The 17,019-nt window shown below is 43.1% G+C and overlaps 1 protein-coding gene across 1 annotated transcript in view; it reads right to left on the bottom strand.

Moving 5' to 3' along the window:
* wwox (WW domain containing oxidoreductase) overlaps positions 1 to 17,019 on the bottom strand; it is a 135,830-nt gene that overhangs the window by 70,844 nt on the left and 47,967 nt on the right. The gene's annotated exons all lie outside the window — the stretch shown is intronic.

Below are 17,019 nucleotides of genomic sequence, written 5' to 3'. Positions count from 1 at the left end.
GCTTCTATTACTGGCCCACTTTGTCTTCTCTGTCCCTTGACAAACGCACACGCACAGTTTTCTTCCCTACAGTACGTCCCATGCACACATTTCTATCTGTCGCACCAATCTTCACACACACACACACAAACACACACAGAGCACATCCACAGTTGAATGGAGTCAGGTTGGGCGGCCCTTCATTCTTCATGCAAACGGTAATTTAGTGAGACTGCCTATTGATTGAGCGCCGCTTGTCTCCCAAACAATGCCACTTCAATCAGCGGCCCGTCGGGGAGGGGGGAGGTGGGTTGGGGGACAGGGAGGAGATGGAGGGGTGGTGGAGGGGGGAGAGAAGGGAGGGCTGCCGATAGCTGCAGTGACTGATTTAAGAGATGGATAAAAAGCAGATACGTCCCCCGCCCCTGTACTGATTAATGACAGTGGCCAGAGCAGCCCTGGACTATGCATCATGATTTAACCACCAGCCCCTCATCTAAAGATTAGCGTGCACGCAAACACACACACATACTGTAAAAGCGCCCGCATACACAGCGGGTACTGTACCTCACAGAGAGACGAGACATGGAAGGTGCGAGAGGGGAAAAAAGGGAAGTGAAGCAGGGAGAAAGATGAGTGAAAGGTGGATGCTAAGGTGGGCGCAAGGAGGATTATACTGATTTTGTTTTAGTGAACCATTTCAGTCCAGGACACAGAGCATATGGGTAGGTGCAAAGCCACACACATGGTCACATATCAGTAACCAATTAGCATCTTGAAACTCAAAACATTCAGCTTTAAGCAGTAAGGACCAGGAAGACTTGATATCCACATAATTTTCATTCACTGTGCCTTGTACAGCTAAAACTTGGTAGACAGACTCCCATTCTGAGTCGTACAGATGTCTAGTCAAAAATGCTGATTAAATGATTAAATGAAAAGCAGAACATGCTTCATCTTGTGGTAATGCACACAAACAACTGTCCAACTTAATAAAATTAAAGGAAAAATGTAAACTGTTTTGTTTTTTTTAAACAGCATCAATGATGTATGATTTTATGGTTTTTTAAAAAAATGACAAAGTGCCACATTTGTTCGGAGACAGTAAGGTGAGCTGGAAACAAGAGGTCTCTCTCAGTCTAATGCAAATCTCAGTCCTAATTTGGCTCTTCACCAGATTCAGCAGAGTGTAGCCAAACAGCTACGCAAATGGACACCATAAATCTGCCTCAACTCCAACATTAATTTACCCAGAGGCGCAGCATCATGTAGGTGTGGCTTATAGTGTGATGTTACTACCAAGTAGGCGTGTCCTGTAGTAGGTGTGTCTTGTAGTTGTGCAGCTAGAGACTGTTGATACAGAAAGCACTTACTACACTTCAGCTGTACACTCTCACCTTGTACCTTCTCCAGCCTCTTAAAACTCGTAGCCTAATCAAACCAGAGTCCGTGTGCACAAAACGCAGAGTACAATGCTAAGTTGTGCAAAGGGAAACACTGACTCTGGTCCATTAGTTGTGTTGGATGCTGGGGAAGAGGGCTGGAGCCCCTCCCTGCGGCTGCTAAAATATTCATCAGACTCCCTGAGAGCATGTCTGCTAATAGTTACACATGGAGCAGGAGAAAGAAGTGAGAAGGAGGAGGAGGCGGCGAGGGGTAGGCACAAGGCAAGAGGAGGAGAAATTGGGGAGATGAGCGATGCTCCCTGTGTGCATGTCAGCTAATAGTCAAACATGAAGAGCTGTGAGGGAGGGGGAAAAAAGCAGGAGAAGAAATAGGAGGAAGTGAAGTGAGGGGCTGTTTAAATACTCTGTGGCTGAAATCACAGGGGATGGACCATGTAGAAAAGCAAAAGTGAAGGGACGAGAGAGGAACAGGAGGGAGGGAGGGAGAGAGAGAAGTGGAACAAAGAGAAAGGGAACAAGAGATAAAGATTGAGAGGGAGTAATCAGTCCTTTTCTTCCTCCACTGCCATCACTTGCCCCTCCGAGCTGCATTCCAGATTGATTAAAAGCTCCTCTTGTAATTGTCAGATCTTGTAGGAACCATCTCTGTGTTTGAGGAGTGAGTGCGGGGGTTTAGTGTGTGAGCAGGGCAGAAGAGAAACCCAATTTCAATCACGTCAACCAGTGTAACAATAGTCACTTCAATAGCCACCAGTCGCTATCGCATCAATCAGAAACTCCCCTACTCAAACAAAAATATATGTTGTTTTGTCTTTATGGACGGCAACCCAGGTAGCTCAGTCCTACATTTGCATCCTTCTGAATGAAAAATGTGCGTGTGTGTGTGGATAAAAACACACACACACACACACACACACACACACACACGTCATTAAAATGAGAAACAGCCGATGGTGTAGGAGCTGTTGAAATACCATTAAGAAATGGAGATAAATGCAGTGGATCCCGGCCTACTACAGCAGCCTCACTACAGTAAATCAGACAGTGACGAATATTACACGGGCCACGCTGCGTGCATAAGAACACACAAATGCACACACAGACAACACACACTCGTGGGTTTACACACAGCCATCCACACACAAACCGCACAAACAATCTGTGAGGCACCTTGCAAAAAGAAGGGGAAAAAAAGCCCTTTCGGTGGATTAATGAGTAATTATCCTAATTAAATGTTTCCTGATCACCCGTTATGATATATGGATGATTATTATGTTCGGAGCTGATTAAATGATAGTATAACAGAGGAGTCTGATATCATTTCAAAGAATTAATGAGCGTTTGTACAGAGGAACCATGTGGAAGTAAGGCGTAAATTAAATATTGGATTAACTTAGATTGAATCAATTCAAGACTAATTGTGAGCCGCAATAATAACAAACTTTCTGCCATTTAATCACAGGTGAAGAGTTATGTTGCTACTTTTTTTAAATTATTTAAATATAGAACAAACTGATGAGCCCAAAAAGTTATTTTTTTAATTCATTTTAAAATGCAGTCAGTGGCATCGGGTTAAAAACTACTAGATATTATACAGGTCTTTTGTCTGACCTGTATAATTTTTTATGTGTGTGTTTGTGCCCTAAAAGGTGAACTTACAAGCAGAGAGTGGGAGAAAAAAACAACTTCTTCTGATCTTCTTGAGACATAACTGCTCTTATGACCAGTTGATTGTGTCACTCAGCCTAAAGTAAACCAATAAATGAGGCTAACCTCGTAACAGAGGGTCATTGCTTATTTAAAAGCTCATTGATTAACAGTTGTGATTATCGATCACACCATGTGGTCCAGACAGAATTGACACATCTGATATGTCCGACATACAGAGAGAAAGGCTGGTCGGTCGCTGGATGCGACGGTCACGACGATTTGAGCGCACACTACTCCTCTTCTCCATCACGTTCTAACTCGAAGAGATTATTTGGAGTCTCAACTTAATATCCGCGGAATATTTGAACCGCTTCAATATTGGGCACTGACCCTGTGTTTCTCGCTCTAGCGTCTGATTCACTTTTCCCATACAGTCGCTGCAGAGCAGTTGCATGTGAAGGAGATAGTACGCAGTAATATTCAATTATTGTATGCACGGCGTCCCCGTCCCACCCTAAATTGATTTCTTTCAGAACGGGAAGCATCGCTCAGCACTGACACACAGCCATGTTTCCCCCATCTACATCCCACGCAAATTACTCCTCCATCTGCTCTCCCTCTCTGCGTCGTGCATTTACCCCCTCACCTCTCCTCTTTCCTCTCCTCCTCCCCTCTTCCTCCTCTCTTCTCTTCTTTCCTCTCGTCTCATCATCTCCTCATCTTCTCCTTTTCCCTGTCAGGACCGCGCCGCTATCGGCGGTTGACACAGGCCCCAGCTCCCATACAGTACGTTTAATCTGCCTTTAATCTCTTTGCAGCGTAATGGGAAATGGTTTTGTGTTTTATTATTTGATTGAAGCCACGAGCCCACCCCTCACCACCGCGGGACACTGTGTTTAGGAGTGGGAGGTGTTTTCAATTTTTGCCCTCGCTCAAATTATCTTCTATCAAAGAATTCGTATCAGTAATATCATTCTACATATTAACCATGCTGTTTGTAAGTGGCCTAATAGAAGGAGGAGACGAGTGGAGAAAAAAAAATCAAGCCAGAGAGAAAAATGAAAGAGGCTTCCAATCGGAGAAAACATTACTCTGGATTACACGCAGGCTGAAAATGTCAACATTTTTATTGTCGCAGTTGAGAAACGATTAAAGCGAGAGTTGCTCATCTGCAAAAAGAGTGTCTTTTATTTTTATTTTGTCATCTGGAGGTAGCCCACTGTAGTTGTGAAAGTTTTCTCCCATCAGGTTATACCATCATCATAAAGACCTAAACAACTGTACCTTTAATAAAGCCACACAGAGAGGGAGCAGGTCTAATCAATACTTCATATAGCGGGGATTATTGTTTGTTCAGCGTTGACATAGATTCAAAACATCTAGGCTCAATAGTCATGTAAAGCTAGAATTGATTTGTTCATAAAAGCAGTGAAATTTTTTAAGTTGGTGTCACATTTATGATTTTCTTTCTTTCTTTCTTTTTCCCAGCGTCATATTTTTGGTTTTGGTTTTTTTCCTCCATACATTTTAAAAGAACGGGCCTGCTGTTAACGCTGAATGGCATTTATAGTCTATGATGGCTAAAATCAACAAAGAAATCTGAACATACAAATAAATGCACGCATACACATGCACAGGTATTCACAGACACACACACACACAGCCTCTTCTCTCTCCTTTTCTAATTAAAGGGACCTCTCTGCCCTGGGTGTGTGTGTGATATTGACACTTAGCTCCGTACAATAAACTTTATTGGCAAGCCCTGCTTGATTACAGCACTAAACTAGAATAACAAGGAATATGGGAGGAGGGAACGTGGATTATATACTAAACAGACATTAGCAGCCTCTATTCCAATATCTGGTGCATTTTAATAGGAAGCTCTGAAAGGCCTCTCTTTCTCTCTCTCGCTGTTGGAAACTGGAATGAGCTCGAGCTCGGCACAAATAAAGAATGACATGGATGAAATATAGTAAAGGTAGAAAAATACGAAGAGAGGAAAGGAGAGATATATATTGAATGATGGGGGGAAGGAAAGAGAGATAGATTTTCCGTCATTAATGATCTATGGAAAAATACTCTGTCTATTTTCAGATATACTGTTAATGGCTGCTTGCTGCCATTAAAATCGTTGCCGTCCTGAACTCAGCTATTCAAATATTGGCTGCTGCTTCATCTAATATTCATCTACTGGAGGTCAATGGCAGCAGTGGCATGCTTAATTTGTATACATAAATTAAGGGTGGATACCAAGAGTTTAGATTGGTCAAAAAGAGAGTTTATATGTTATTACACCTTCAAGTTTTCAGCATTACAAGTCACTTCTATTGTCTTTACATTCAGACACTATCTGCAGACAGAACTGTGTAATTTACTTTAAGAAATATTCATTTGCATGCAGACAGAAACCAGGATTTTTGTTTCCTCTTAGCCCTGGTGAAAGAAAACAAGTGACTCTGCAATTATTTCTCAACACTGGTGTCTCCAACAATACCTGCAGGCAAAGACTTCACAGAGGCTTCCTCATCCTGGACATTAAATTACCAGCTCAAGTGCTGAATCAATTAGGCTGCATCGGCATGCGAAGCAGAAGGTGGTGTCTTGGTTTTTTTGGGGTGCATGCCTCATTTCTGGTATTTTCATGTAAACAGGCACTGAGCTCTCTGTCAGTAGTAACAGTACTGACCCCAGATCACCTGCAAAGATTACCGCAAGTAAAAGGCATCCGATTATTATCAAAAAGTGCAGCACAATATAAATATATATGTGTTTTTTAATAAATGTGCATGAGAGCCCATGACAGCAGAGTTGCGTTTGCAAATGAACCGCAGATGCAACAATCACTGATCAGACTTCTCTGCTCAGTCAGTTGAACTACAATGACCCCTACTGGCCTAAAATGGTACTGGGTCAGTGCAATCTTCACAAAGAGCCTGTGTGGAACTTGTGGCGTTGCAATAGTTTGGGACCTTTAAAGCAAATAAATACACAAGTATGGTGAGGACCTCAAAACAAAAAAATTATTATGTTATCCCTCTGTGACGCATATCCTGCATATTCTCCTTCAAACTTCACACCACCAGTTGTTCTGTTTCTTGCTTTTTTTACCTCATTTCTTCCCCCATTCGCTTCAATCATCTCCTCCCAAATCAAACCTTCTCATCTTCCCCTTTTTCCCCTCTCTTGAGGCCTTGGCACCCTTGGCAGGGTCTCTCCCACTGGGTGTGTTGGCAGAGAAGCTGTCTCTGATTCACCCACAGCGTGCCCTCTGGCTTACCAGGCTGGCACAAGGACGCAGAGCAGAGCTGAGAGAGGAGGGCAGGGCGGTAAGCACGGAGCTCTCCAATGATAGGGCCATTTATTACAGAGAAAAGATGGCGCGGCATTAGTTAAGTTATTTAAGGTGCAGACGGTGGATTTAGGCCTTTGGTTTCTGTGAGCACGGCAGAAAATGTGAGATTGGAGCGGCAGGAACAACTGCTGCTTGCCTGTGTGTCTGGAGAAGAACACCAGAGAAAGAGAGAGAGACACACATGCAGTCTCACCTTGAAGAACCACTGACCCCACACACCTTTATTGCATCGCCAATTAGAAGTGAGGGAGGGAGGAAGGGAGAGTTACAAAAAGGGAGAGGTGGAAAGAGTGAAAGAAAGAGGGGGAGAGATGTATTTCATAAATGTAGTTCCATAAAGAGCACTGACCCAAATGGCATTCAGTAATTCTTCCCTGTGCCAGAGGAGGCTGGATAATCAGAAACTTCATCAAGCTCGCCCCTTCCTTCCCTCTTTCCCTGCGTCTGCAACACCTCCTACCGTCCCACCCTCAGCTGGAACCTCTTAAACAAAAATCGTGAGTAATATAACTGAATAACGTATACGGTGCATCCAGAGCACGCATCAAAGAACATCCCTCTATCCCCCGCCCCCCTTCATCACTTCATTTTAATTAAACAAGTTTCCTCCACTCGCCATCTCTCATCTCTTTGATCTGTTCCCATCCAACTCGCTGGAAAAGAATCAGTCCGACTCCACTTTGAGGAAGTTGTACGTGTTTGATTGCGGCAGCACAGCATTGATTCAAGCTACACCAAAAGGCATCGGAGCACTTACCAAAAAAGAAAAAAAGTTACAGAAAACATAAAGAAACAGTCCGTTTGTCAAACACTCCACTATAACTACATCCCCCTTTTAGTCCATATGGGTTTACAAATAAAAGCTGAACAAATCCCTTTTTGAAAATGTTCAATAAATTCATATCTGTCTTCATGACACTGACTGCAATACATATCAAATCTGTCACCGCTGCACTGAGATGGATGTAGGAGGACAGAAATCTGAAAGAAAACAACACAATTAAAGTGTGTCTCAAGCAGCAAGCTCCCATTGATCTATCTGCTCTCTTTTCCAATGCACTATGGACTTAACATGGACTTATTCTTTCTTATGCACAACTGGGACCACTCCCTCCCCCCTGGGGTGCAGCGCTCACACAATGCTTCAAAAGAACATTTTGTTTATATGTTCAATACCAAAACATCAATAAAGTTATCCATTCATTAATTTCCTATTCAATACAAATTTAATGCAGAACCACGGAGTAGCCAGCTCATATCCAATAAGGACATCTATCCCCGATCACTCAGCCCGGTGCTTCACATCCCACACGCACAGGCACGCACGCACGCACGCACACATCAATAGGGCTGTCCCTAAAACAGCTATTCCTCACTGACTGACTCAATACTGTAGACAGGGGTGTGGAAGAAGGAAAACAGCACAAAACAGGAGGAAGGGAGTGGAAAAAAGAGGAGGACTTAGTGTATGATTACTTACAAACAACTTGCCAAGGTGAAAGAATAATAACTGATGGCTGCATAGAGCCAACAGAGAGAATTTCTCACTTTAGTTTACTGTGTATGCATTTGCAAAGTGTGGCTTGGTCACACCTAAACGAGGTGGGAGAAGTGTGCACAAAATAAGGTAAGAGTTGAAACACTGAAAATAAAGTATTTAAAGATTTACTCACGATACTGTCTCAAAAGTGCTCAACGTGCAGCAGAAGTTTCCCTGTCAGGGTTATGATTTTATATTTTATATTAGTGGATGTTTCAACAGTTGGGAATGAAGTGTAGGCTTTGTAAAGATACTAACACTCTTCATCTGTGTTTAAACCTAGCGACCCATGGCCACATTAGCAAAGAGAGTAAAAACATCCGTATAACTGAGCAAACTCTTTTTGGGTAATATAGGCACCAAGGGAGTCTTTACTGTGGGTCTTTAAATATTGTAGAGGTACAATGCTAAATCAGCGGGGTACTCTTTAACCACCTGAATGCTGCTGAGCAATTTAATCCTGGCAATTTATCACATTTTATTTACTAATCATTTGTTTTGTGTGTAAAAAGCTTAATTTTCAGCATAACTTGCTTCTCTAGTAGCTGTCAGAGCTGTATAAAACAGCATGCCACAGACAGTAAAATATAAGACCGAACTAAAGAGTACACATGTTCAGTGGTTAAGGAGGAGTATACTGAGCAGCTACAACATTAAACCCACTGACGAGTGACGGCAAGTAAACCTGTCCCTCTAGTTCTTGATGAGAAATCCCGGGACTCTAGCATTCATATGGATTTTACTTTGACACAGTGCAGCAAACTACACATCATAGCAGACCCGACAACCCCACTTCCCCCCTCCCCCCGAGGCAGCAGTGCTCCCTTACTACAGCAGCAGCCTCCCCAAACACAACACCTGCCCTGCAAAAGCTGTTGAGGAAGGGCTCGAGGAAAACGACAAAGAGCCCAAGGCATTGACCCTGCCTCCAAACTCTCCAGGTCCCAAACCAACAGCACCACTGTGCAATGCGCTGGAAAAGCCCAATCTACGGAAGCCTGCTTGTGATTCCCTCAGCAACAGCATGATATCACCAGTGCAAGGAGGGACTGAAGAGTGTTTTCACACTTGCTTGCACTGTTTCAAGCTCATTCATGTTAACTTTTGAGATCAGTGTTCCAACAGTAATGTGCTCGATGATACAATCTATAGCTCTCTGTTGCATGTGATTAGGAAATGCATGGAAATGGGCAGTATTGAATATGATACAGGTAGTGAACCCATCTGAATCGCGCCTCCCATAACCCTAACATAATACATATCAGATGGAGCTGTGAGCTGCATGTGCTTTTAACACGTTAGAGCTGGCCACATGACACGAGAGCCAGGGTCCACGGGTCAAGTAGAGTCAAACCAGGTAGGCGATTGGCTGATCAGGTCTGAGTGTAATGATTAATCAATGGTTGAATGCATTAGCCTAATCTAATGGGCCAGGTGGGAGAGGACAACGGTAGACGCATGGAACTCGTGATTGAGCACAACATGCAACAGCAGTGCAATCAATAGCATATAGAGTGGTCTAACCTCAGTGTGTGGTGGTGGCGACGGTGGGAGAGGAGGGCGTCCAACCACAGGCATTTAGGATGTGCTCTATACGTGTGCGAGCGTAAATATGTATGGTTGGTTGGTTCCTTTTGGACAAAAAAGGAACCGAGCTGTGTTAGTCTGACTGAGTGGATCATGATATGATCTGGGGGAAATCAGAGCTCCCGTTTTTGGCCAGCACCTCACACACCTGAGTGAGTAGATACTGTTTGTTTCTACTCTGCAGAGAAAAAGAGGGCAAAAAAATGAGACCACACTAGAAACAGTGAAAAAATAACTAAAAGACTGACACGGAAGAAAGGCTCCTCCCTTCTGTGTTTTACCCAATCTTCCACACTTCTCATTTATAGCATATTAGCCTGCTTGACACTAGTCGGTACACTGAATGCAGTGACTAAAAAGGTGACAAAACACTGATCAATGCATGAGGAGATCAACCATGAAGGGATCCACTATGAAAAGAACAAAAAGGCAGACAGGAAGAAAGAGAATGCAAGAGAGAGAGAGAGAGATGACAACTTAGGGACAAGAGCCAGTCAGAGCAGAGGACAGGTCTGGGTCAATACTCGCACCACATACTGCTGACACTGCACCACTCAACACGCGCACACATGCATGCCACACAAACACGCACATTGTCACAGACAGACAGACATCAGACCAATCAGTCAGCCGGTGTCAATGTTTCAAGAGGAAGACGGAGAAAAGAAGAGTGTGAAGGTATGTAGCTGTACAAAAAACAAAGTCAGACATGCCGGATATCCACTGCGTTCAAGGACATTTAACAGAGTGAACTAAGTCACTGTGAGCCCCGTCCAGCTTTCTTACAGCTGTCTATATATTAAGGAAAAACAGCAGACCCAGTATTTAAAGGGTCAGTTCACCCAAAAATTGAATAAAACAGTTTCATTTAAATTCTCAGCTGTTTCCAGGCACATTCCTTGTTGTGCTTCTAACTTAAAATTTTAATACAAATCAAGTTGAACTTAACTTTTTTCCTTTTCCATTTTTTTTTTACATCATGTTTTGATTTTTTTCAAATAATATTTACCAGCTGATCAATCAAAATAGCAGAAAACTAATTAGAAAATATCTAAATCAGTTAAGTTAACAGCAAGCAGTCGCTCAATCTTCAGCGTGAATATTTCATGGCTTTCTTCCCAGATAGCAATTTTTTTTTCCGGATGACTGGAGAACACAAAACATTTGAAGACATCAGATTTATCTCAGTCTTTTATTTATTTACATTTTTCCATTTCATAGACCGTATGACTATGCGGTTGATTTAGGGATAATCATCAGATTCCCCAATAATGAAAGAAATAATAATGAACTGAAGCCTTTACCTCATTGCACATGCAGCATACATATAGAAAACATCAAAAAATATATTTTAATGTGATGTATTAGTCATCCAAAACTCTTCTTTGCTGCATCCTGTTAGATTAGCTTTTGTTTTTTTTTTGTTTATTCGGTCATGTGCTTTAGCTTTTTAGTATGTGCATATGTGTTTGAGTGTGAGTGCGTGTGTGTGTGTGTGTGTGTGTGTGCGATTATCGCAAAAGAGAGGTCTCTCCATCTTTGAAATGAATTAGCGTGTGGTGCCTTATTGAGTGAGGTGCAGTGTTTAAGTGAAACTGATGAGAGATGTGTGAGCAGCGAGGACTGGGCTATAAGTATGTGACTGAGGTCACAGGTTAATCCCTATTGATTTACTCCACCGTCTGCATACAGCAGCACGGGAAGACAAGAAAGGGGAGGCCTGCCTTACCAGCTACCACACAGAACAAATGCAGTATTTAAAACAAAAAAAACATCTCACACCTGCACCTCTGCACACATGTTAAGTGGGGTAAAGACAAGAAAATTAAGCATCATTTAATCCCTATAAAGTTAGTCGAACGCCATCTACTTCTAAATAAGCATCAATGAGCAATATGATCATTGATTCAATTAAAACATGCTCACATCCTCGTTTCATTGTTTTAAACAAAATAAATAAAAACAAAATATGCATGTTTGCAATGCGTGTATTTGTTAGACAAAGAGAAGCAGATTTTTTTTTTTTTGCAGGTGAACTGAGCAGGTGAACTCACAGCGACCCCAGGCAGAGACCGCCGGGCCCGAGTACGTTTGAAAAGAAACCAGAATGAAACCTAAACAGAGCTGTATTTACAGTACAAACAGCATCCTCACAATCTCATCCCACAGAAGGACAGGTGAAATATTACATTAATATGAACAACTATTAATAATAACGCCCCCCACCCCCTCCTCCTGCACCACCTCTTGCCCCATCACTCCTTCTCTCTCTCTCTCTCTCCGCCTCTAATCCTATCATGCGGGCAATAAGTGTATGCACCATGAGCACATTTAATTTCTGCGGTTGGTTTTCAGCGAGCCCAGAGGTGAGCCTTAATAAGGATCAATGGCACTTTATCTGGGACAGCACCCACTTCACAGCATGCAAATTACACAGCAACCCTTAAAAAAAGAAATGGATTTAATTAAAAAATGTAGAACCACGGGCTCTGGAAATTCAATTAAAGGATTTATGCAAAGGTTGGCTAGCTTTTTGTGTTGCAGTTCCTGCTTATATAATGAGCTTTTCATATTAAAAATCAATAGGTAATCTGGGCTAGGGGATCGGCTGCTTATGTACATTTTTGAAATCAATTTGAAAAATAGTCCATCAGCTCTGTGTGACAACAAAGAAGGGAGGGAGTGGTGCGTGCATGTGTGTGTGCGTGTGTCAAGTTGTGAGGGTCAGCAACAGGAAAACGGTACCAGTGGATGAGTGAAAAAGAGGTGATAGGTTACATCTCTCCTCTCTGAGGGTTACAGGAGAAAAGCTCTGAAGCTCTAAAGCTATGAGAGACCAAGGGTGAAGGAGGCGATGTGGAAGAGTAGAGGGTAAGTGAGTAAGGATGTCTCTCTGGCCAGGTCACTTTCTGGCTCTTTGGCCTGTTCTGATCCCTTCTATTAGAGAGAGTGTCCCTTGGCAGTCAGGGTCTAGCTGGTTCTGACCTGTAGCTCTTGGGTAATTTAGCCCAGCCCCAACTCAGACTCAGCCCCGACTCAGACAACCCCAGCTGGGGAGCCGTCCTAATGGTCTCCCTGAGGTGTCTGGAGCTGGAGGAGCAGAGGATGTGGTTGATTCTTTAAATGATGTTTCTTCACAAACAAATCTTAGCCAGTCACAGAAACACGTCTTAGAAAGAGGTACATGCAGAACTCATGCACGCAAAAAAAAAAAAGTGACAATCTTTTGCAGACTTAAGCTTTTTTTTGTTTGTTTCATTGTTGAAAAATTACTTCTTTTCTTCTTAAACTTCTTCTGTTTTCAACAGGGATATTGTTCATCCTTCCTTCACACTCATGTTGTATAACTGTACGCAGGCATAAGGGGTGAATGACTGACTGCATACAGCAGCAGACTGTCAGCATTTGATTGGTTCTTTATTGATCCAGACACGCTTTCCATCACATCAACTCATCCACAATAAACCATTTACACAGTTTCCCTGTGCAATGGAGCACATAACCAGGCCTCAGGCCATCTCTGTGCACCAACTGGGCGTGCGTGTGTGTGTGTGCGTGTGCCTGTGTGTGCCTGTGTGTGTGTGTGTGTGCCTGAGCATTTGTGTGTTTTCTTTAATGAAATGGTATCTCCATGGCCAATAATCCCAGTAACAGGATTGGGCAGAACACACATGTCAATACAGGCAAATAGGATTGTATGCTTTTATCATGCCACACCAACACATCTTGTTTCTCACTGCCTGCTGATGTCTCTCTCTACGTAGTGCAGCAGCACGGCAGGATACGTCTCGCAGGAATATCACATTGATTATATCTAGTTCTTCAAAAATGGTCTAAAACATGGCCTCTAAAGGAAATCTGAATCATGACAGCGTGTGAACCTCATGCCAGTTGGCATAATATGTAATATTCTTTCTACCCCACTAAAGAGAAACCTACACAGTGTTTCCAGTCAGGCTGGAGCTGACCCCCTCCTGTGTAGCCCCTAATCATCCAAGAGGACTCTATTACAACGGCCTGGCAGCTCATCTAACCTCACAGTGAAGAAGGGTGGGGGGGGGGGCGGGCGAGGAGATTGGGACCTCTGCTCCTCTTTCTTTCCACATGGTTGAGCAGCACACACACATACACACAGGCTTCCTAGGTGTACAGCAAAGCTGCCCGCCTCTTTGGGCTACACCAGATAGGAGATGGAGCATCTGACCTTATGTCTGGCTGCAGGAGAGAAACCGATACCGAAGTAACAGTGCCTGCTGTACTCACACATAGCACCAACCAGCCATTCTACGGTGTGTCTGCTAAATGGTAATGCTGATGTCTCTCTTGCAGGATTTGTCTCTTGGGTTAACCCCCAAGCTGCAGGATTGAGCTCCTGGTCACATTAGGCAAGGCTCAGCTGAGAAGGAGGCAACGCCAGTCCCACATCTCGTGCCTGAACCACTGACTGCTGGTGCCTGGTCAAAAGTTCAGCTTGTGCATATGTAAAAAGGTGGCTGGGTGCCCGAGGCAGGATCTTGGGTAAAATAATCATGCAAAAACGCTAAGAAGCATGGGACTAGGCGTGAGCGCTGATGAAACCGGCCTCTGGGAGAATCGAGGCGTCTGATTGGACCAGTAGAGCCTCTTAGGCCTGTGCCCACAGCACCCCTCCCCTCTCTTTACCCATTATAGTGGATGATGTACTGGAGCCACTGCCCACACACTGGTCTCCATTCAGCTCAGCACTGTCTCTGCCTATAGTTAAGGTATATACTTGATGGGTATAGGCTGAGCCCAGCTGCTCAGAGCCTGAGGGTATACCGATCTTGAGGGAGCAATCAGTCAGTCAACAAAATGTCACAGGGTCAGCGATCCAGCATGACAGGACGGTGACAACTTCACAAAGGTTACAGCCAAATTAATAACTGCAACAGTCACTGAAATTCATTATGTGCTGTTTAAAAGTGTGCCCAGAGTTCAGATTCAAAGGAAACCATCTACAATCTAGAAAGACCCACAAATCCTACAATGTTTGATCAAATAAATCGACCAAGATCTGCATCAATCAAACTTTTCTGCATTAAATTGCTCTAACTAAATCACTTGATAGCAGATGTTTTTTTGCCTCTCTCGCTCTCTCTTAGGTCTCTCTCTCTGTCACACACACACATACACACACAGACACACACACAACTTCAGGCCAGATCATTTGGTGCTGATAATCACACCAAAGGACACAGGCAAAACTCCCACACTAAACACGCTGAATTAAAGAAACAGGAGTTACAGGCCTGGTTGCACAATCTCTGATAAGTAGATCAAGGCACAGGGAGGGGAACATGATGTTAGTGAGAGATAGTTTGGCTGATTAAAATGGCATGGCTCTTTATAGATGTCTTTCTCAACTCAGCAAAATTGAATCAGTTCTGTGCATCAATAGCAGAGTGGGCTGGGGCTCCCTGCTAATAGAGAAGTTTCTTTCTCTTAAGTTCAAACCACAACACAAGGAATGCAAAAGCGAGGAAGTCACACATGTTTTGATTAGACGTGACCAAAGTACGGCAACAAGAAAAGAGACAAAAAAAGCGTGCAAGTTCAAAGATAACATAAAAGAGCAGGAAACAATTAATAAGGGGCGAAAACATGGGTGTGATTAAATGACCGACCACGGCACATATAGCCCTACATGACATTTGATCACCTTTACAATAGCAGTCAATTAATGACTTGGGATCACATGTAGCTCCAGGTGTTCCAGCCGTCTCTGTGTTGCGAATTCATGCGTGTGCTTGTCCATGTGTGTCTGTTCGTGTTGAAAAGCTCTATTTTACCCCACCTGTGCTCATATAAATCAAACCTGTGCTTTAAATGAGGGGCTGGTTATTTGCGCAAGAACACACATGGGGGCTTTGTGATTGTTTTTTGGAGTCAACATTCTGCTTATGTTTGCATCCCAGAACAATCTCCATGGATCCCGCAAGCGTACGCAAGCAATTAAAGCGATAGCATCTTCATATCCCTGCAACCAATAACTGAAATAATATCACTGTTTTATTAAGCCCTTAATGTGGGGGCAGAAGGAGTGAGGAGTGGGATTTTAAAGAGGATACACTTTCAGGGGCCTTATCAAGCCCAGATTTAAATAAGAGCAAATGCTCAGCTTAGGGGTGCGTCTGTGTATCTGTGTGAGTCTGTGCGTAAGGCTGTGTGTCTGCGTGTGGCCTTTATCAGACATTAGTTTTAGCTAATCGCTGTGTCAGCACACCAGAATTTAATTACTAGCTCTACCTTTGTCCTTTAATATTTACTAACATCTACACTTCATTAAATTAATGACATATAAAATTTAAAAAAAGAAAAAGAAAACCCTCTGCTAATTGGTTATGTGTGCTTGCTCCTAAAATGTTAGCACCCATTCCTTAAGATACATGAAAAAATACACAGAAGTATCATCCAGACTAGGGTAGCATTCCAAATAATGTGATTAGAAGGAATGCTGGACAAACTTTGGCTTTTACGAATGAAACACGGGACGAAGTGATTAAAAAATTAATTCTAAAATAAAGAGACTGGACGCAAAAGAGTGCTTTGTGACAGAAAAAGTCAAACTGAGGAAATATTCAGCCTGGCATTTTGCAAAAAGGTGCTGAGGAGCCGTTCCTCTCATCTCTCATCCTATGTCACATGGCGGAGAGACAAATGACGGCCCGAGGCCTTGCGTCTGTCAAACATGATGGATCAGAACAACGCTTCACTAAAACTCCACCACGCTGCCTTTCAACATCACATTTTCACTTCAGTGCAAACACTAAATTGATAAAGTATGAAGAACAGCTAATGGAAAGATGTAATAGTCAAACTAAAGCATATATTAGGAGGCTATGGAGCCTAAAGGGTAGAGTGCTGCTATCCATTGAAAAGTCTTAGAGAGCACAGGACACAATATGGACTGAAATAAATCACGGTGCTGGATTTTATCGTTCATATCTAAAGCGTGTGAGGACGTTAACCTCAGGCACCTTATATCATCTCGTGCGCACACACATATGTGCTATTAAAACGTTCCCACACATACAAATCATGCAGATGCTTACACATTCACAACAGTTGGTGTCTGAGCCACACTGTAAAGGTTAAACCCTTCACGGGAGTTTAGCTGTAAGTTGTCCGATATCTTATGATCCAACCAGATGCCACAGCGGATGCTGTATGCATGTGTGTATAGCTGAAGTAGTGCTGGGCAGCTTCATTACTGTAATCCCCAAAAAAGACACTGTATCACAAAAGTGCTGAGCCAAACTCAAAATCCTTCCTTAATGCCATCCTTCCAAAACTGGGTAGGAGTTCTCAGATCAGCCACAACTCAGGTACAGATGCTAGAGGTTCTCCTATACTGTGCGCTTGTGTCTGTAAAACAGCAGTGGCCTTGCAATGGCACCCCACACAAAACTATACCCATCCAAAATATACTGATTGGTCGGGGAAACTTAAATCACTGCAACAACAAAGAGCTGCCACATTCAGTA

This window comes from Diplotaxodon limnothrissa, linkage group LG7 (assembly GCF_057381915.1).
Source record: "Diplotaxodon limnothrissa isolate DT_005_m linkage group LG7, D_limnothrissa_male_GT1.1, whole genome shotgun sequence".
Taxonomy (NCBI): Eukaryota; Metazoa; Chordata; class Actinopteri; order Cichliformes; family Cichlidae; genus Diplotaxodon; species Diplotaxodon limnothrissa.
This window is presented reverse-complemented; position numbering and strand designations above follow the sequence as displayed.